This window comes from Thermobia domestica, chromosome 3 (assembly GCF_964235325.1).
Source record: "Thermobia domestica chromosome 3, izTheDome1.hap1.1, whole genome shotgun sequence".
NCBI classification, from domain to species: Eukaryota; Metazoa; Arthropoda; class Insecta; order Zygentoma; family Lepismatidae; genus Thermobia; species Thermobia domestica.
The window spans coordinates 335,009,504-335,030,122 of record NC_137456.1 but is presented as its reverse complement, the minus strand read 5'-3'; the positions used below and the strand labels follow the sequence as shown (position 1 = coordinate 335,030,122).

The 20,619-nt window shown below is 36.6% G+C and overlaps 1 long non-coding RNA gene across 1 annotated transcript; it reads left to right on the top strand.

Moving 5' to 3' along the window:
- Positions 1–661: 661 nt before the first annotated feature.
- LOC145681234 (uncharacterized) lies at positions 662–20,415 on the top strand. The gene is made up of 4 exons (XR_014130743.1): positions 662–845; positions 14,331–14,437; positions 15,477–16,914; positions 20,235–20,415. It is a non-coding gene; the product is annotated as an uncharacterized LOC145681234 (long non-coding RNA).
- The last annotated feature ends 204 nt before the right edge of the window (positions 20,416–20,619 follow it).

The following is a 20,619-nucleotide window of genomic DNA, read 5'->3' as shown; positions in this document are numbered from 1 at the left end:
TTAATTTGGTCCAAAGGCCATGTCAACATCCTCGGGAATTCTCTTGCAGATGCCGCAGCCGGTTTCGGAGCCCTGCAAGGCACTCCCATAGATCTTTCAGTCTCGCCTATTGACCTTTTTCCACGACTTATTACACTTCATTATCAACGCTGGACTGCTTATAATGCCTCCTGTACAAAGGCACGTTGGTACTGGTACCATCCTTGCTCTCTCCGCTCTCCATCTTGGTTTATTCAACATCCTTTCTCTCCCTCCTACCTCCATTTTCTGCTCCGTAAGAGACTTCACATTCTGTATACTCCTCAGCGCTTATATCTTCTCCGAAAACGTACTACTCCACTTTGTAATTGTGGTCTCGATACTGGCTCTATCGATCATCTCATTTTCTCTTGCCCTCTCTATCAACAATATCGCCCGCAATTTCTCTCTATTCTTCATAAATTTCACGGTTCTGGCCCTTTTAATGTAGATTCGTTCATTTTTACTTTATCCCCACCTGTTCGTACTGCCTATTATCTTTATTTACAAAGAACTAAGTTATTTAGCATCTTATAAGCATCTCTAAAGATTCATCTCAATTCCTCATCTTTTTCTTTTCATCATACCGTATATAATTGCCGGGAGAGCGATCTTCGCTAAGGCAAGTTGCAACCGCAGAAGAAGAAGAAGAAGACATGACAACATACATGAAGTTCATGTGAAGCACTAATTCGAATGTTATAATTTCGCAGTTATACTTATTACATAATTAGGAAGAAGGCAACTGGAATTAAACGGTCGTGCTTATGAAGAAGGTGTCCAATTGGAGGCCGAAATGAAATGAAAAGAACATACAAGAAAAGTCGGTAAGTATAACGACTACATAAAATAATTTAGTTTTATTTTCTCTAAGGCATGTGGGATGCTAGGTTGTCTCCTAAATGATTTGCGCTAGGTGATTTGAAATACGTCACATGGCATAGATGAAATTCAAAAGGTGCGTCAGAAGTAATTGTCGAAAAAGTATAGTTATTCTTTTATGATTTGCGTATATGTATACGCTGCCGGATGTATGACGTAAAAACTACAGTGCAAAAAAATATAAATGAGCCTGTACTACGTGACCACTAAAAAGCACCAATGGGCAGGGTTCTAGAACCCAGGCTTCTCTTTACATTTATCTGCAATAAAGACAGAAATCAACGTGTCCTGCGAGGCTCTAACCCGCCTTCACTTGCTAACGCTCGCTCGGCAATATTATGTGAATTAAATATTTTACTTTGGTACAGAAAAAATATCTATTAACCTATATGGAGGACCTGTGTTCTAGAACCTTCCCGCACCGATACTACCTGAGTCAAAGCATTGCGAAGGTGGAGGACATAAGGAGCGAGGGGATGCTTCCAAAGGGAAAAGATGCGAGCAAGTCTTTACTTTAGGTAAGGCAGTGACAATAACCAAATGATCTGAACCGGTTCCTGCAGTAACATTTCCCAAGAAGGAAAGAGAGAAAACGACGTGCCCTGCGGGGCTCTAACCCGGCTTCACTCGCTAACGCTCGCTCGACAATACTATATACTGACATAATATCACTGCCATGCCAAAAGTAAAGAGTTACAAAAGATGCGTACGTAACCATTCTTATGACAGGTTATAATAATTCTGCGGGCAGTTTTACTTCTGGTGTGCCACTCGAAAGCAGTGTTTCAGAAGTATTGTTCCGGGGACATTGCTTATGCTAGTTATTATTGTAAACGTATCATTTTGGTCTGCTCCGAGAGCCACCACCCTCCCAAAAACAGGTCTGGAAGAAACACTGCTCGAAATACTTAGTGAAATATAATTCTTTCGCTATTTTCCTTCTTGTTGTCTATTTAATGATTTTCGCCAAGAGACGTATCAATTTTTCACTCGGCATAGAAAAAATTCAAAGGGACCGTCAGAATTGTCGAAAAATTACAATTTTCTTACGATTTGCGTATCTATACTGATTCCTGTTGTGTGGATAAGAAGTACAGTACAAAAAATACAAACCAATATGTTTTAGGGAGCTACTAAAAAGCACTAATACGATCTAACTGAGTCAGGGAGTGTGAGAGGGGGGGCAAGGGGGTGCTTCCGAAGGGAGTAGGCACGTACATTTTTATTTTGATGACGGGTTAATTGCGCGTATATTACTATTTTAATGACGTATTTACGATTTTTTTTTTTAGGTAGAAGGGTTTGGCTAACTTTGTTCTGCAAGATAATTCATTTACTTTAATATAGTAAGAACAATTTGAAGGGGCTTAAGCCCCCCTTAAATACACCACTGGGTTATAATTCTGGGGTTCGCTCCAGCAGACGTTTACACCGAGAACAAATTTTATAGATAAAATGTGATGTGAAATATTTTTCGTGAAGGAATGAGAGTGTTAATGTAAATATTTCTGTCATTGCACAGCTTATTGAAATGGATTTTGAATGCAAATAGGGTAGAAGTAAGCTCCGGGAATTTGCGGTTTGTACGTCAGTTGTGGACATTGCGGTGGCCGTAATGTAAACATTTGATTTTAAAGAATTATGTAATAAAGAGAGAAGGATTATAAAGTTTCTGCAGTCATGGTATGGTGAAGCGCGTAAAACCAACTGCGCAAAGTGTGGAAAAGATTTATTGAAGAAGAAAAATTCAGAACAGAGTCAATTGCCCTACATACACTATTTTCTGTCGTAAAGGTAAGAAAGAAAGGGGGTGCGACACTTGTGTACTAGCTGTGAAAGGTGTTTTTTTAAGGATCGAAATTAAGTGTTTTTGAAGATAAGAATAATTACAAATATTGTAAAGGTTTTTCCACCATTCTCGTTTATGCGTACCCCTTCCATTGTCGCTGACGTGCGTGCTCGCTACGCTTTCACTCGAGCCCATCTGCTGTGCTTCTGCCCTGACTCAGTTAGATAGCATTCGTGCTTTTTTTACTGGCCACCTACCAGAAGTTGTTTCGCTTTTTTTAGAACTCCCCATTTAGTGCATAGACGGGCGCGGTTGCTCAGTGGTAGAGCGTTCACCTCCGGTGCTTGGGGTCCGTGGTTCGATCCCAGCTCGCGCCGTGTGGACTTTCTCGGGGTTCTCCCGTTTCCTCCTACTTTCTTCATGCCATCATTTCACTCATTATCACTCCTTTAGCCTAACCGGCATAACCGTGGGACGTTAAACTTAAGGATTTCTTCTCGTTTAGTGCATGTTTTGCAAAAAGGAACCGAAAGATGCAAGAAATGCGTCAAAATTTGGTAAAACTGTCTCCTCTAGTATTGCCTAATTCTGCGTGGAGGTTTACTATTGGCGTGCCGCTCGAAATAATTGTTGAAACATTATAATTCTTTCGCTAATTTTCTTATTGTTTCTTAAATGGTTTGCGGCAGGCGACATGTAAATATTTTACTTGGCATATATAAAATAAAAGGGGGCCATCAGACTAGATTTGCGGAAAGATTACAGTTATTCTTTTGCGATTTGCGTATATATATATATATATATATATATATATATATATATGTGTATGTATGTATGTATGTATATATGTTTGTGTGTGTGTGTGTGTGTGTGTGTATGTATGTATGTATGTATATATGTTTGTGTGTGTGTGTGTGTGTGTGTGCGTGTTGTATTCAGGGTTTGACCAAGTGGGCTCAGCCCGGAAAAACCCACCTGGATTTTTGAGCTTTTCGTTAGTATATTATTCGTGCAATTAAGATGATCACATTGGAAGTGATTCTTATTACATTTTGGACTTTCCTTGGCGAATTAGTTGCTTTCACGTTAAGATATACAACATTCAACGTAATACCTTTATAAAGTTCTGAATGCATTAAAAAAGCCGTACCTTAGATTGAGATAATTATAGAACAAAGTAATGTATGGATTTTGCTTATAGCCTATTTGAAGTAAAATATGCAATTTTATATTTTAGAAAATACTTTCCGTGAATAGTGTGCTCGCCCACTCCCCGACGCGAAGGAAATTATTCCTGATAAATCTGATAGATTTAGGGCCATAGGTGCTGGTACTACTAGTAAATATGTAGTGTATTAAACAGTTTAGTTTAGTTATTTGTTGATAGTTTTCAAATAAGCTTTCTGTAGAATCAACAGCAGCAATAGCGTAAAAATTCCTGTCAAATTTAAGAATCTTAATGCTCGGAGTTTCGAAGAGTACGTAACGCTTCCTATTTCAAGTGCTGCATTCAAACTTCGCACTAGTGGAAGTTTCGATGTACAGTAAAGAAAACTTGCATTTTCGGAAAATAATAATAAACCTTCGTCGCGAAAGAAGTGCTCGGGAAATTCCCGCAATTAAACGCACAAAGCATCGGAACTGAATACTTCAACAATAAAACCATTGGCAAGAAATGAAATAAAATCTTCGAGTTTTACGTTTCACGCTTATACCTGTTAGGCTAAAGGAGACGGTGATTATGAGAAATGAATGAAATGGTGAAATGAACAAAGTGGGAGGAAAGGGAAGAACCCCGAGAAAACCCACGAGCACGGTGTTTGTCCTCCAAAAAGTCGAGACCGCGCGAGCTGGAATCGAACCAGGGACCCCAAGCACCGGAGGTGAACGCTCTACCACTTTTTTTAAAATACTTTATTGTACCCTTATTAGCCAATTACATCAGAAAAGATTAACAAACAAAATTGTACTGTGAGCATCCAATTATACCAACAAAAAAAAGTACAGTAGACACATCAATAAATTGCTGCTAGAAAATTAGCAAACTTTTGTTTACGAATTGAAAGTGTTAGAGTTTGCATACGGAACAACAGTTGGTTGACATACAGAGTCACATTACTATTAAAATCATTGCATAAAAGAATATCGATTGTTTGGGACGTGATCCATAAAATTGCGTTATGTTTAGTGCTGGGATAAAATTGATAATCCGGAAGCAAGATGAATGGCGTACAGTGAATATTAAATGGTGTTCTGCAGATACGGGCAATGATTTTCTTTTGATAATGAAACCATATAGCTGTGTTTCGTAAGCAACTTTCGAGCCGGTGTTGAAGAGTATCGAGAACATAACAAGTACCACAGAAAGAAATATTACAGATACCCAATTCATAAAGTCTCCCGTTAGTAGGATATATATTATGAACAACACTGTACCAAAGAGATTGCATGGCAGGAGACAATACTGGAGTATGAATGTTTGCCCAGATTTTCTCCCAGTTTGACATTGGGTGATGTTCTACAATACGGGGAACCGACATTGTGGTGACATGATAACGATTATATAATTGTGTAACAGAAATATCTTCAAGGTGACTCCGTGCGATAAGCGAGTAACTAATATCAAGAAATACGTCCTTGAGGTATGGCACAACGGAAATCCAAGGTTGTATATGCAGGGGAGCTTGTAACTCGATATGACGGTGAGTAGGAGCATAATGTTTGGCAGACGCGATGTATCAGCAGCGAGTAGCTCTGAAGTTTAATGTCTTTAAGGCCAAGGCCACCATCACGTTTTGATAAACACGCAGTCTCGTGACTTACCCGTAAGCAGTAATTATGCCACAGCAGTAGTCCTGAGTGTTTTCGTATGATACTGAGGTATTTCTTCGGCAAGGAAAATAATTGAGTCAGAAACCAAAGACGACTAAAAATAAAAACATTTAAAAGGTACACTCTGCTTGCAAGACTTACCTGTCGGACTTTACTTTGGTGTGTGAGTGCAACCAAAGTACAGGTTGTGGTATGAAAATGCGACGTTGCCAAGTTACGCCTAAGATTTTGGTGCGATCAGTAAAGGGGATCGTAGACATATACACGTGTTGGTCAGTCGTATTTATACACATCAGGCGTGACTTATTTATTGAGAATAGCACCTGAAACGCACTCATAGTTCGATATGGGAATTTCAACACGTGACAGTTCCTGGGGACTGTTAATGAAACAATGTATATCGTCTATAAATGCTTGTAATTTTAATTTTGCACCAATCTGTATACCTTGAATTTGTTGTTCCAGTGTTAAAAGAAAGGGAACAAGAACCAAGCTATATAGAATGGAAGACAAGCTATATAGAGGGGCAACCTTGTGTAATACCTCGACGTACATTGATAGGATATGTGAGTGCACCATTTACCTTTAATCTTACATATCGTTGAGTATAAAGAAATTTAATCAAATTAAGAAAACTGTCTCCGAAACCATAGTTTTCAAGTACCTTAAATATGTAATCATGTGACAATCTGTCAAATGCCTTATGAAAATCAAGAGCCAATAAAGCGACCTGCGGAGAACTTGTTTTCTGACACCAATGAATACCTTCTCGTATATTACTTAATGCTAAAAACAGGTTTTGTATGTTTTAAGCCATACTGATCATTGTGTAAGACTTGATTTAAAAACGGTTCTAAACGAGAGGCAAGGCAACGAGATAAAATTTTCTGGTCAACATTAAGGAGGGTAATCGGTCTAAAATTATAAAAGTCATGCGCACCTGCATGTTTAGGCACAAGTACCATAATGCCAGCGTTAAAAGAAGAGATGCACGTGGGAGTGAGTCGGATTTCGTTATACATTTCTGTGAGAAAAGTGTAAGAATGCTGTGAAATTGGCGGTAAAATTCTAGTGTAAGACCATCGGGTTCCGGAGATTTATTTAACTTCCCCGCAAAAATAGCGTGCTTGACTTCTTTTTCTGTAAAGGGCGCATTGAATGTTACGAGCCTCCGGGGTGAAAGTACCGGTTGGACGCTCGAAGAAAGGGTCACAAGATTGGGTTGGAACGGGGGAATATAGGTTCTGGTATGCATCGTACAAAGCTGGGATTACCTGATCATGCTCGTGAACAACACCGTTAGGAAAGGAGACCTTGGAAATAGGGTTTTGTTTACCTCTGCGCCTTTCACAGATAACTTTATGTAAAGAGGGAACTTCATGCTGAAACATCGTTGTTTTGCCTCTCGTGAAAAAACCTTGATTTTTTTACGATGTAAAGTGAGTAGGAATGCCTTAATTTCCTTAATACGAGGGAGTACGTCTACTCCTTGAGCAAGTTCTTTATAGTAGTCACATAATAAGTGATGGTAATAATTATATTGCTCTTTAAGAAGAGAGGATCTGTCTTTGCAGTGCTATTTACAGATAGATCGAAAGGACGGTTTAATGTGATGTAACCACCATGAAAACAAACTTTTCTTGTGAGATTTAAAGTGCATTAAATAGTTCCACCTATTGGTAATTAGCAACTGTAGATCCTCGTCAGTTATAATGCTGTTATTGAGTGACCAAACAAGGGATGACTTTAAGTACTTACGGATAGGTAGATCAATGGTACAAACCACAGCACAGTGATCAGAAAAGCATACCGGTTGAACTTTATGGAGCGCACAAAATTAATTAAAGTGGTACTGACATAGATCCTATCCAAACGTGAGGATCCATTTCGTCGAAAAAAATTGTGCCCTGGGGCGTTACCTTTATAATGACGCCATACGTCAACTAACTTAAAGCCTTGAATCAATTTAAGTAATGTAGGAGAAGTATTGTAACCAAAACTTGAGTCTTTAGGATCTAACACTGCCTTGTAGTCTCCTACACAAATCAAATCTCTGGCACCAGAAAGTAACTCCGTTGGAACGTCGGTTAAATAGGAGTTTCGCTCAGCACGTTTGTTATTCCCGGACGGCGAATATAAATTACAAAAGTGTATGCTTTCATAATTGGCTGTGATAATACGACCTGACGGAAATTTTGAAAAGGCAGTTAATAAGATATCTTTGCGATATATAATAGCTGTTCCAGAACCAGTTTCGGAAGGACTGACTGCTTACAAATGATTAAAAAGAACGGAGAAATTGTCAATGTTGCATTCTTGAAGGAAAATTATATCCAGAGACGATGTGTTGATGTAATCGGCTAGCGCTTTTTGCTTGGTGAGACTAGAAATGCCGTTGACAGTAAGAGTCGCTATACGCGTGGCATGAATGGCGACAGAAAAATAAAGACACCAAAAAAGCACGACACAAGGGAATGACACAATACACTTGAAAAAACAAAGACGGGGGCAACACTCGCACACATTCTCGTTCTATACTGGAAGGTGATATGATCACTTGTCCGAAGAGGCAGCACTATCATTTGCCTTAGTACTTGCTTCACTGTGATGGGGATCTACTCGTGACCTCGTGAAACCAGACACACAATTGTTGTTTACAGGAGAACACTCTTCGTTTTCTGAAGTTTATTGGCTCTACTGGATGCATCACGAGGGGAAGACTGAGATCGACCTTTGCGACGCCTCTTCTCGGGTAGAGAGGGAAACTGGGATGCTTCTGTAGATACTGAATCTCTATCGAAAGAATCACTCACTTCCTGGTGAGAGTCATCAATGCCCACTAACGGTGGAGTACTTACCGTGATTTCAGGGTGCGTATCCATCTCCGATGCGGAAGATGCTGAAACAGTAATACTCTGTTGTGGAATATGCGAACTATTAGGCGCTATGGTAGTGGAACTGGATGAGAGTCTGCTGGGAAGCAATATCAGAACTGATGTGTGATGCAGCTGTAGAATTTGGGGCAACATCAAGCGGACAAGTGGATTCAGTTTCATTGAGTTCCTTAACGAAAGTATTTGTAGAAGTTGCAGTGGGAGGTGGAAGATTCTCCTGTAAAGTTTGAGGACGTTTTTCACTTAACACAGGAAAACTAGTAAACGAATGAACGTTTGGTAGAGGATCCACTTTATTCAAATTGCCGGGCATGGACGGGGCTCTTGATGGTGAGAATCTGCATACGGAAGCTGGTACGGTTGGAGGAATACGGCGCTTTGTACATTCCGTCAGAAAAGGATTAAGTGAGTCACAAATGGCGCAGGTTTTAACTTGACCTCCATACGTAAACCACAGATAGTCACATAAGAAGGTATGGGGCGCTTAATGCTCAAACGTATTATCTTTCTTCCAGTCCTTACTTCATAGATGTGTCCAGTAGAATACATTTCGTCTGCAATTGACTTAATTTCACCGTACTGAGAAAGCACACGAGAAATATGATGATCTTCCAACTCGGTGGGTACCAAATGTAAGCGCACAGTCATAATATTGGAACTGGCAGAATCGATTAAAATGTTATAAGTACCAAGGTCATCTGAATAACTAACCTTTCCATTCGCTCGAAACAGTATTTGTTCACAAAGCAGTTGCGAGATTAAAATATAACTGTTTGCGACTATAATCAAACTCAATACTGACAACTTGATCAGGAAGCAGATGAAGAGTGTTGCGGATCCATTCATGCAAGACTAATGTGTTAGGTTTGTTCATAACATCTTGAAATGACAAACGTAAAGTGTTCACTCGGATAACAGACATAATGCACTTAGTAGGTAAACCTGTACTTCACACTAGACAATATGATGAAAAAAGTAAATAGAACCCGAACTACTTGGTAGTAGAAAATACTCCACTTGGCAATGCAGGTTGAGTTGAAGCAAGTTAACACACTCACTGCTTCCACTCGAACACCTACCGGAACAACGAGGTGAACGGCACGACGTCTGACGAGCAACTTACTGAACACCGCGCCCCTAATAAAAATATTTACTTTATAAAATATGAATTATACAGAGTGTTTCAAAACAACACCGACAACGTTTGGGAGAGGATTCCTGACACCAAGATAAGACAAAAAGTATAGATCAACCTGAGTGCACAAGTGCTTCCTTTAGGACTTATAGGCTGCCGAAAATAAGAAAAGATGAACTTTAATGGTCCAAAGCGCCAAAACTATGGGACCTACCGTAGTCGTGTCGAGACTTCACTTAGGAACTAAAATGTGCAGTATAAAAAAATACAGGTTTCAGAATCCTGCGGTACTCACGACACATTTTTTATAGATGGAGCTTTGCTACGGGCATATAATTTAAAGTACTCACCAACTACCTCTTTTTCATCTTTTCGGCAGCTTATAACTCCGAAAGGAAGCATTGGTTCATCTAGGTTGATCTATACTTTTGTCTTATCTTGGTGTCAGGTATCACCTCCCAAGCGTTGTCAGTGTTGTTTTCAAACACTATGCATATATATTGTTTTAAATTAATTTTCTGGGAGAACGGTCTTGCAACAAGTGCTCGGGAAATTCCCGTAATTCAACGCACAAAGTATCGGAAGTGAACTTCAATAATAAAACCATTTATTTTACGCGAGAAAATATTTAATTTTATTTTAAGACATTTTGAAACATTCATTTTATAAAACCATTTATTTTACGCGAGAAAATATTTAATTTTATTTTAAGACATTTTGAAACATGCATTTTATAAAACATGAGTTATAGATTGAGTTGTTCTAAATTAAATTAATATATTTGCTTTAAATAAATATATTTGGTGTTCATATTTGGCGAATGTCACTGAGGGTATTGGGCTGATTCGTTCTACATTTGTTCGTTCGTCTTCCTGTACCACACATACAACAGGGTACCACTTTCCGTCTTTTAAGTTTAAATTTTCAGGGTACGAGAGACACTAATTTCCTGTACAGATTTTGGCAACATTCTAACCTAAAATTTCGAAATAGCGGGTATCCACGCCGCAATTTTTTGTTTTTCAAGTTGAAATTTTCAGAGTAGAAGCACAAGACACTACATTAACTGTATATATTTTGGCGGCAATCCAACATACAATTTCAAAATGACAGTCATTTTTCAAAACAGCAGAGAATAGAAAATCGTTGCAAGTTGTGACAATCATAATCTTGAAATATAAATCATATTTTAACACTTTTACCCTAAAGGCATTGGAATACTTTTTAAAAAAACTCAAACCCGAAAACCCCCATATGCGCCCAGGTGGGTTGGGCTTTTTCAAATAAAGCCCGGGTTTTCAAACCCTGATTGTATTGTATTTATTTTTACCCGTTTTCATACAAATTATTCACAACGTGAACGTATGAGTTGGACACGTCACAAGAACATTGAATGTGTACGTATTTATACATTTAAATCTACCTGTATTGAATAGTTTTGAATTTTACCTGTATATCTTCCAAAATGTGGTGCGCCAAAAGTAAACCAGCACCTAAAATTTAAAGGTCTGAGTGACGACTGATTGGTCCTCGCACAAGCCAAGCCGATTAACTTAAAAACTTGAAATTTAGACAGTACATAGGATTTGTGACGTATGGTACCAATAAACAAGATTTTTTGGTAATTATTCGGGAAAGGGGGAATAAGGGGTGGGAAGTACTTTAATAAGGTGGCCATATCTCTGAATCTCGTAGCTTTAGATGCTTGAAGTTTTATTTGGACTTCTCATTTAAAATAATTTGATACGTTTTTAAAGGTTTTTGATATTTTAGTAAAAATGGGAAGATGAGAGGAAAATGAAAAACAGGGGATGGGTTTGCAATTATTATAATCAAATGTCGATATCCCGGAACATTTGAAGGTTAGGAACATATATACAACAAACATATATACAGGTTATATATACTTTTTGACATAATGGGGGCCGCGGTGGCTCAGTGGTAGAGGGTTCACCTCTGGTGCTTGGGGTCCCCGGGTTCGAACCCAGCCCCCGCCAAGTGAACTTTGTGGTGGACAAACACCGTGTGCGTGGGTTTTCTCTCGGGGTTCTCCCGTTTCCTCCCACTTTCTTCATTCCACCATTTCATTCATTACTCATTATCACCGTCTCCTTTAGCCTAACCGGCATAATCGTGGGACGTAAAACTCAAAGATTTCATTTTTCTCATTTTTTTGACATAACTTAGAATGGAAGAAAAAGGGCAGATACGCGGAAAGGAGTGAAAGCATTTTAATATGATGGCCACATCTCCGAATCCCTTAAGCTTAAAAACTTGATGTTTTGTATTTAGGCTCCTCATTCAAAATAATTTGTACGTGTTTCACTGATTTTTGATATTTTAGTAAAAATTTGAAGAAAAGAAGGACAAAGGAAAAAAAGGTTTATGTTTGAAGGTTAGAAACATGGAATTTGGTATTTGGACTTCTAATTTAAAATAATTAGGTACGTAGTTAAAATTTCTTTTTTAAATATATGTCCTAGAAGGAAAGAATGGCGCTGACGGCGATGGAGGGAGAATGGAGCTGGTAAAAATTATTATGCACGTGTCCAAGAGTTTTTGAAAATTCTGTATATTAGAGTGAAAGGGGCTTAATTGTTGGTCTGACAGCGAAACGAGTACGTTTAAAACTAGTTGAAACGATTAGAAAGTACGTAGTTCATCTCTGCTGCATGGGGTCCTTGGTTCAATCCCAGCTCGCGCCAAGCGGGCTTTGTGGTAGACAAACCGTGTGCGTGTGTTTTCTTGGGGCTGTCCCGTTTCCTCCCACTTACTTTATTCCACTATTTCATTCATTTCTCATCAGCGTCTCACTTAACCTCGATGCATAAACGTGGGACGTTAAACTAAATGTTTCATTTCATCTTAATTTCCATGTAAAAGTACCTGCTTCTTGAGTTATACATAATATTTTCAATCCGTGAACAATGGTAAACTTGTGTATTAATATAGGTTGCGGACGTTATAGTGCCTACAATTCTGATATTTATGATGTGGTGGACAAGCACTGTGTGCGTGGGTTTTCTCGGAGTTCTCCCGTTTCCTCCCACTTTCTTCATTCCACCATTTCATTCATCTCTCATCATCACCGTCTCCTTTAGGCTAACCGGCATAATCGTGGAACATAACACTCAAAAATTTCATTTTTTTTCCTCATATTTATGAATTCTGATAGAACAACTTCGTGTAGGCTTTACTTTGGAAGTAATTTGGAAAGACGTGACTTGTTCAATGCATGCCGGAAAGTATCTCTCATCCATGTTGAAGTTCGCGAATAGTTTGTGGTTTCTGCATTACTACTGCCTGAATACAGCGTGCGTGTAAAGTCAGTTCTTATTTGTAATGTATATTTCTAAAAGTAAACAACCTATCACAGTTTTATTTTCATGGAATACATTATTGGAGTGTACCATTTGGTTAAGTTAAATTTCAAAGTATACACCCGCATTTTTCACAACTTCTAAAATGTTAACAGTATTACACGCCAGCTAAAGCTGATGCTAGTTTCTAGGATAATCTAGATTAAAAATAGGTATTGACTTTACAAGCACCGTGTATATTCTGAAACTGTTAAATTATTCCTTGTCTTCCTGTAGATTTCGTAATATTTTTTATCGATACGTTGCTTTCATCAATTCCTAATTTACAACTGCAGGGTTGGCTGGCTTAAACAAAAAAAAAAAACTTTAAATCATGTGAACTTCATGGTGACGTCTTCACATATCGCACTATCTGCATTACGTTTATCTACTTTTCCCCTTTTAATCAAGGGGTCCCGTGTTCAATTCTCGGTCGAACCCCTTGTAACGCATCTCTCAAGTGTAAACCAAGTAGCGATTCAAGGTGTCCCTTTAAGCGAAAGTCTTTTCCATGATAACCTTGGTATTTTATAAGGATGTTAAGCCTAAACATACGAAACGAAACCAAATTATATATTTCTACCTGTTGTTTTATAAAGAAGCCAAGGTTGCTTAAATATATTGATAGAAATTGGCAAAATGTATCAACTGCCTACGTAGCTTCCAACAGCTTCAACTTGGATTCGACTTTTTTTTTTAATTTTGTTGAATGTTATCTACATAAATTTGTAATTAATATGATACGTTGACCTTAAAATTTTACATACAAACACATCTAAACTAATAACAGGATTTTCCCAGTGGCTAAGGCGGGAGCTTCTCGATTTATATGTAATTCAGTATAATGTTTTTACTTGTGTAACTGCTTATCTTTTTGTAATTCTGAAATGACTCTTGACAATTATATTAACAACTAGGCCTATGTAAAGTTCAGTACAACGAATTTTTATCAGGCGTCTGTGAGTGAGTCGGCAATTTCATTTGTGACCAATTAATCCCGGTTACGTGTCGAAATATACAATTTTTCTTGAATGTAAGCTGAGAAACGGTTTGGATTCCCTTCCAGCATAACCTTGTTGTTGCATAATAACACCAAGACGCAACAAACTAATTTCTGTCCATATCTAATATAAATACATAGAGTAAATTATTTAAACAAAAAACCTGGTTTTTTGTTTTTTTTTTCAATAAAAACCATGGTTTTTGCCAACCCTGTACAACTGCTTGAAAATTAGTATGTAACTTTCTTTTATTGGAAAAACGAAACGTCAGTTCAAATATTAATTGTTGAGGATGCGCCAATTGCAAGTGACTCGGTGACACTGTCCTCTAAAATCAATGTAATTTGTTTAAGGACATCAGTTGTATGCGCTAAATTTCCATTACTATTACTTGAGTGCTTAGTGTGTATTTCGTTACAGGTCTAAGAAATGACAAACTTGGAGGTCACAGCTCAGAAGCCATCACATGAAACACCATAAAAAGACAAGTGTAATAGCTGAGCAATTTAGTTGGCACGCTGCAAAAGGTAACAGCTTTCACTCATTAATCACTAACACAATAATAGATAAGAAACTCTCCCTACTGTTCTTTAATTTCATTTTCAGAGTGGAAAAAAATTATAGAAGTTGTCATTTGAAGAGCGATACACTATGTTTAAATTCTTGTAAAAAAAAAGGAAAAACTTTCTGGTGCCCTTTTTAAATACATACTGTTGTGCCATGAATACTTCTCAGACTCATCTTCCTGTAAACTTTACTTCCCAAAAGCATGTACTACAAGCGCTGTTATAACATTTAAAACACTTTGAAAATACTTATTTTTAGCAAAATGTGCAATTTTCCCATCTTCAAGTGACACGCTATATTTAAGTGTCCGTGGAAGAGAGAGCTGAATATGTATAGAGTATATTTCATCCTTTTACTGAATTGTTCTGTCATGTTGGTAGTTTTCTTGAGCATTTCATGATTCATTCCTACATTCGCGATTTTTTTGTATTCTTTGCAATGCAACGTTAACAAAATTATTCATTTGTATAAGGCAAAGTAATATGTATGGCCTGCTCCGTGGGGAAAGAAATCGAGCAAGGTAGCGGTCATCAAGGCCTTAGTAACCACCTCGGCATTCACCTGGTGCGACTGAGGGAAAAAGAATGATCGGGTCCAGATATGATATCAGAGCCTTCGGAATGAGACGCTAGTTCTTCATCAACTCAAATGCTGCCACATGTTTTCAAATTATTATTATTATTATTTTTTAATATTAGGTTTAATGTTTATAGGATGCTATACTTTTAAAAAATAAATGTGTGACCGCTTCAACATGTTACAACGTCCGTAAGTAAGCTACAATCTGAGGTATGTCACTTTCACCTGTAGCTGTTGTCTTCCTTGCCATTTACATTTTCTTCAGGATTTTAGTTTTGTAACACAATATTGTTTTCACAAGCTGCTGTAGGTCCTACACAAACATTTTAAATATTTTTGTAAGTTTAAGATGTAATAATTGATCTTTAATCATTCCCTGTTGTTATTATGTTATTAAACACTGTCTATTATTATTTTCAGAAACTGTGTAACACAAGAGAAACGTAACTAACGATGAGATCGCGTAGATTATTGGGATATGGGTTCAGCATGTCATACAGGGACGAACAAGAAGATCAGTTAAGAATTCAGCTACAGTTCCACAGAACTTTAACTGACAATACACAGCATCGAAATTATAGTTAGTTGTGGTAATCAAAAGTGACGTTATAAAGAAGCAAATATATATTTCTGGTTATTCAGCAATGTGATATTTCTTGAAAGTAGCAAAAAGTAACATTTCGTGAAAAGATCTATTGCCTATGCGCCGTAGATTTGTAAAACATATTTTCAGTAAATATTGTTGTTGATTTTTATTTAATTAGTGTCAGTGACATAATTTTCTAGAACAAGTGTTTCTAAGTTAAAATGTGAATTTCTGATATTTGAGAAGATTGTTCTTAATGTATAGAAACAAATAATACGAGCAGCATGAAGATGCTGCTGAAGAGAATTTAAATAAATAAAGCCAGAATAGTGTACATTTATATTTTTATTTAACTACTAACCGATATAAACTGATATATATGTATATTTATTATAGTGGACAGTGTAAATTATAACTACATAATGTTAGCTTGCTCTCGTAATAAGCTGCTTTATTATTATTATTATTATTATTATTATTATTATTATTATTATTATTATTAACTCAAACTTATTTACACACAGAATGCTTGTGGGTGTTCCACTGCTACTACTGGTATGTTGCCACGCCGTCTATGTATGTTGGGGTGTCTTATGTGATGTTGCGACGTTGAGACTGCAAATTAGAGCCTTCACAATCATCGCGTGCCAGTTTTCAAAGCGGCTATACTGGATTTATTATTTTTAACATAGGAAAAGGATTGCCAACAATTGTTTCTTGAAATGGATGTCTAAACTTCAATCCTTTTCGTATTTAAAAAAAATCCAATACAGCCGCTTTCAAAACTGGCAGGCGACGATTGTGAACACACTGATATGCAGTTTGAATCTCGTAAGTCACGTAAGACCCCCCAACATATATGCACGGCGTGGCCACATACCAGTAGTACCAGTGAAACACCCAGAAACATTCTGTGTAAATAAGATTTTGAGTAAAAAAAAATGCTTAAAATTATGAGAGCAAGCTAACATTATGTAGTTACAATTTACACTGTTTATTATTATTATTTTATTTTGTTTTTATTTATTTATTTAGTCTGAGTGTGGACCGCTATGGTTCCTCGTCATGAAGACAGAATGAGGCAAAGATGTCTAAGCAGGTAAAATTGTACAGAAGAATCTTATGTTTTCTTCTAGCTGCTATGTCACAGCCTGGCCGCCTTGTTTTCAACCCACTATTTGTTCCCAGCAAGAAGCCGTCATATATGCAGAGTGACGAAAAAGTCCGGAGCCCATAGGCCAACTCGGTTACTATTGCAGGTATGGAAACAAGGTAAGATATGTAAGGACTCTTTTAACTTCCAGCAACACTTGTTTTTGTACTAGTGTAGCACTCAATAAAGAAAATGCGTTACCATACATCATGTCGGGCTACACGAGTGACTGAATGCGTGGTTTGAAATTATCTACACCGAGAAGAATTGAAAGGAGACACAGTGAACGATAAACATGCAAATGCAATATCCACGCTAGTGGTATAGGAACCACGGAGTTGGGGGGACAGGGGGGAGTGCAGATACAAAGGACGCGAAATTGGGTCTTGCACTATATTTTTCATTGTGTCTTTCCGTTCCCTTTGGTCCAAATAATTTTAAACCACACTTTCTTTCATTCAGTGTTGTCCAACAGTAGCAGCGTTGTAATTTTCGTTATTATTGGGCAGTATACTAATATAAAAACAAAACTTGCTGCATTTTAAAAATTTCCTTCTTCATCTTACCTTGTTTTCGTATCTGCAATAGTAACAGAGTTGGCCTATGGGCTTTGGGTTTTATCATGTACAGAAAATATTCTGTAAATATTTTGTCATATACAGAAAATATTCCCTAAATATTTTGTCATGCACAGAAACTATTCTCTAAATATTTTCTGTGATGTACAAGAAATATTCACTAAATATATTCTGTCATGTAAAGAAAATATTTTGGCATATGTAAGAAAATGTTGTCTGCGTTATTAGTAAATAATTTTAAAATATTCCATGAGAAATATTTTAAAAAACATTCCGGTAACATTGTATAAAACGTTTCAAATACCTTTTCAGTAATGTTTGGAAATCGTACAAAAAATATTTATGTGAAAACTTTTCTAACGGCGTATAAAATATTACTACAACGTTTTTGAGGGTATTCAGAGAATATTTTCAGTATTATGTGGAAAATGTTTTCAACAACATATGGAATATATTTCCTTAAGGGAAGTAGGATACATTTTCTGAAGGAAAATGATGGCATGTTATAGAAACGTTTTGAAAATATTTCATTGCTGTGTGGGTAGTACTTATCATGTCCAGATATAAAAATTGTGCTACTATTTTTACATTGAAAATTCTTGTTTATGTTTTTATATAGATAAAAAATCCTTTACTAGGTAAAATAATGGAAAATCGATGATTTTCCCAAGGCGATTAAAGTTTTCGATTTTTTTTTAAGATTACAACCAGACAACCAGAATGCTACTCAAAAAGTATAACATATGCTCTGAGATGTGAATAGAGAATGAAAGTTATCTGATAAAATTCCGTGGTCAGACAGCAAAGTTACAAGCAAACGTATAGAATTAATGCAAACTAACTTATCTCCTTATATATAGATCATAAGACAGTGTAAACTACCCTTAAATTTAATTTTTCTTTGTAATATTTGCAAATGCTAGGAAGCAATATAAGGTATGTTTGAAATGGCTACTTCTGGAGTACGTAGGTCCGCATCCAGGATATCTGAAAAGGTGATTGTTTCTCTTAGACCAGCTTTTTATATCTTGTTGAATAATCACCTACATAAGGAACAAAGATGGAATCCTGTCCTCAGCAATTAACTGGTATAGGTTACCAATCATAATCGGAGAAATATAACAACTAGGGTTCGAATCTCTATGACCAATAAGTTGAAAATATGCATGTTTTATGACCGAAAACATACAAACTATGACTTAAAATGTGCTCAAATACACACGAAGTAAATCATTTTTTACTGAAAATGCATTTAAACTTGAATTTTTAACAAATATATTTCTAAGAATAATCATTTGTTAAGGCATTTACGTAGTTATTTTGGCCTGAATGAATATCTGTAAGCTCTGAAGAATAGATCACAGCATATTACTGACATTATAAGACAAAAGCTGAATGACCATCTCCTCAATCCTAATAATGACATATATCTATTTAAACAAAAATGAAACCCGTCTAAAATATAATCAAAAATAAGTTTTTGTATCACTTCAAGCCCACATGGCCTCACGCCAAAATATGGTTCAAATATACATATATATAACTAACAAAAACATTTTCTTTATTACAACAATCACAAATATGTTTATATTTAATTATACATATAAAAAGATAGGATGAAGATATGACCTCATAGAAATCCGAGCCTTAATGAAAAACTTTATTTCTAATTTACATATTAACTCGGATGTTGTGACTGTTTTTACAACATAATGTTTAGCCGATGTTTGTCTTTGATGAGGAGACAGAAAATATTATACATTGATTTCCATGTAACTGTTCGTTGAAAAGTGTCTCAGATTATTTACTGTGTCCTCTGTCATAGAAAAGGAAGGTATGATATGCTTATCTTCGTAATGTACCCGACAAATTCTTTACGTAATAATTTACTTTTTTTCCGCAAATATGGAGCCCAGCAGTAGGTTTGGGCATGGAAATATAGGAAGAATTCGCACAATACACAGTTCATTCAAAATAGATGATTTAATTTTAAAAGCTGAAAAATACAGAGGAAATGAAAGTATTTTATTAACCAGAGCAACTAAATGCTTTTAAATTTTATATATGATTGTTTGGCAAACTTATGAATCTCTCGAAAAGATGATGTACTCGGTAAATAAAAACTAAGCCGTCGCAAGGGGTCACGTTCTTGGGTGTCCCAAAACCCTTGATTAAGGCACCGTACACGTACATTGAATCTCCACTGGACATATTTAGGCATATGTATGCTGTATGTGTTGTGTCTTTTTATTCATGACAATTACCTGTTTTATTTTAGTTATAACTATATTGATGAATGTGTATGTGTAACTGAATGTGAAGGGATTAATGACATTATGTGTCTTAATATGTGATTTTTTTTATTGTTGTTGTGAAGCAAGTGGACATAATAACCAAAATTGAAGTCAATTTTGTACAGTCAATCACGTAAATACAGTCACTCCTGTCCATTATAATTTAATTACATGGAATGCATGTATTCATAATTATACTATCAAGCTTTGCATGCACGTGGGGAAGAATTGCACGTATTATAGGCGCATGTAATTAGTGTTTAATTCTTTGTTTTGTAGTAGATATTATCTTGAAGAGTAAAGCCAAACCAAGGGCGTATATACTTTTCTCTTTGTTTGTAGAAATGTTTTAATATGTAGTTGAGTAATTCTTAACAGTTGTTTAGTTACTTAATGTATTCAAGAGTTCATGTAATACAAATATAATATCCGCGTAAAAGTCAAAGACCTGATTGCTGAAGTACATTTTACAATGTTTCTTGAGGTACTGCTTGATTGGTATCCACTTTTTATATAGTTTTTGTTGTAGACTTCAATGTTTTGATTTGGTCAATTTCGTTTCCACAGGTGCGTTGGTATGACGAGCTGTGTTTTACCGCTACAGACGAAGCATAGAGCCAAAATTTGAGGCGTCTCTTAAGGGAAAGCATTTCTGTAAAATCAAGAGGTTTCTTGCCTGGAACTAAGGAAAGAAAAGCAACCTTTTCTACTGAATTAATGTTGTATATTGTTATATTAAAATATACGTTTAACGGATGAGTTCGACGCGAGAAAACTATATTTTTACCTATAAGATTTCCCTTACGTGCTGCCTTTAATTTGAACATTCGACGCCTGTTCACATCCACATTCGCACACACAGAGATTGTCTAACATCTAGTGGACGTCTCTCTATATTCTTATGAAACGACCCTCGGTATACGTATGAATAGCCCACTGGACCAAACGTTCG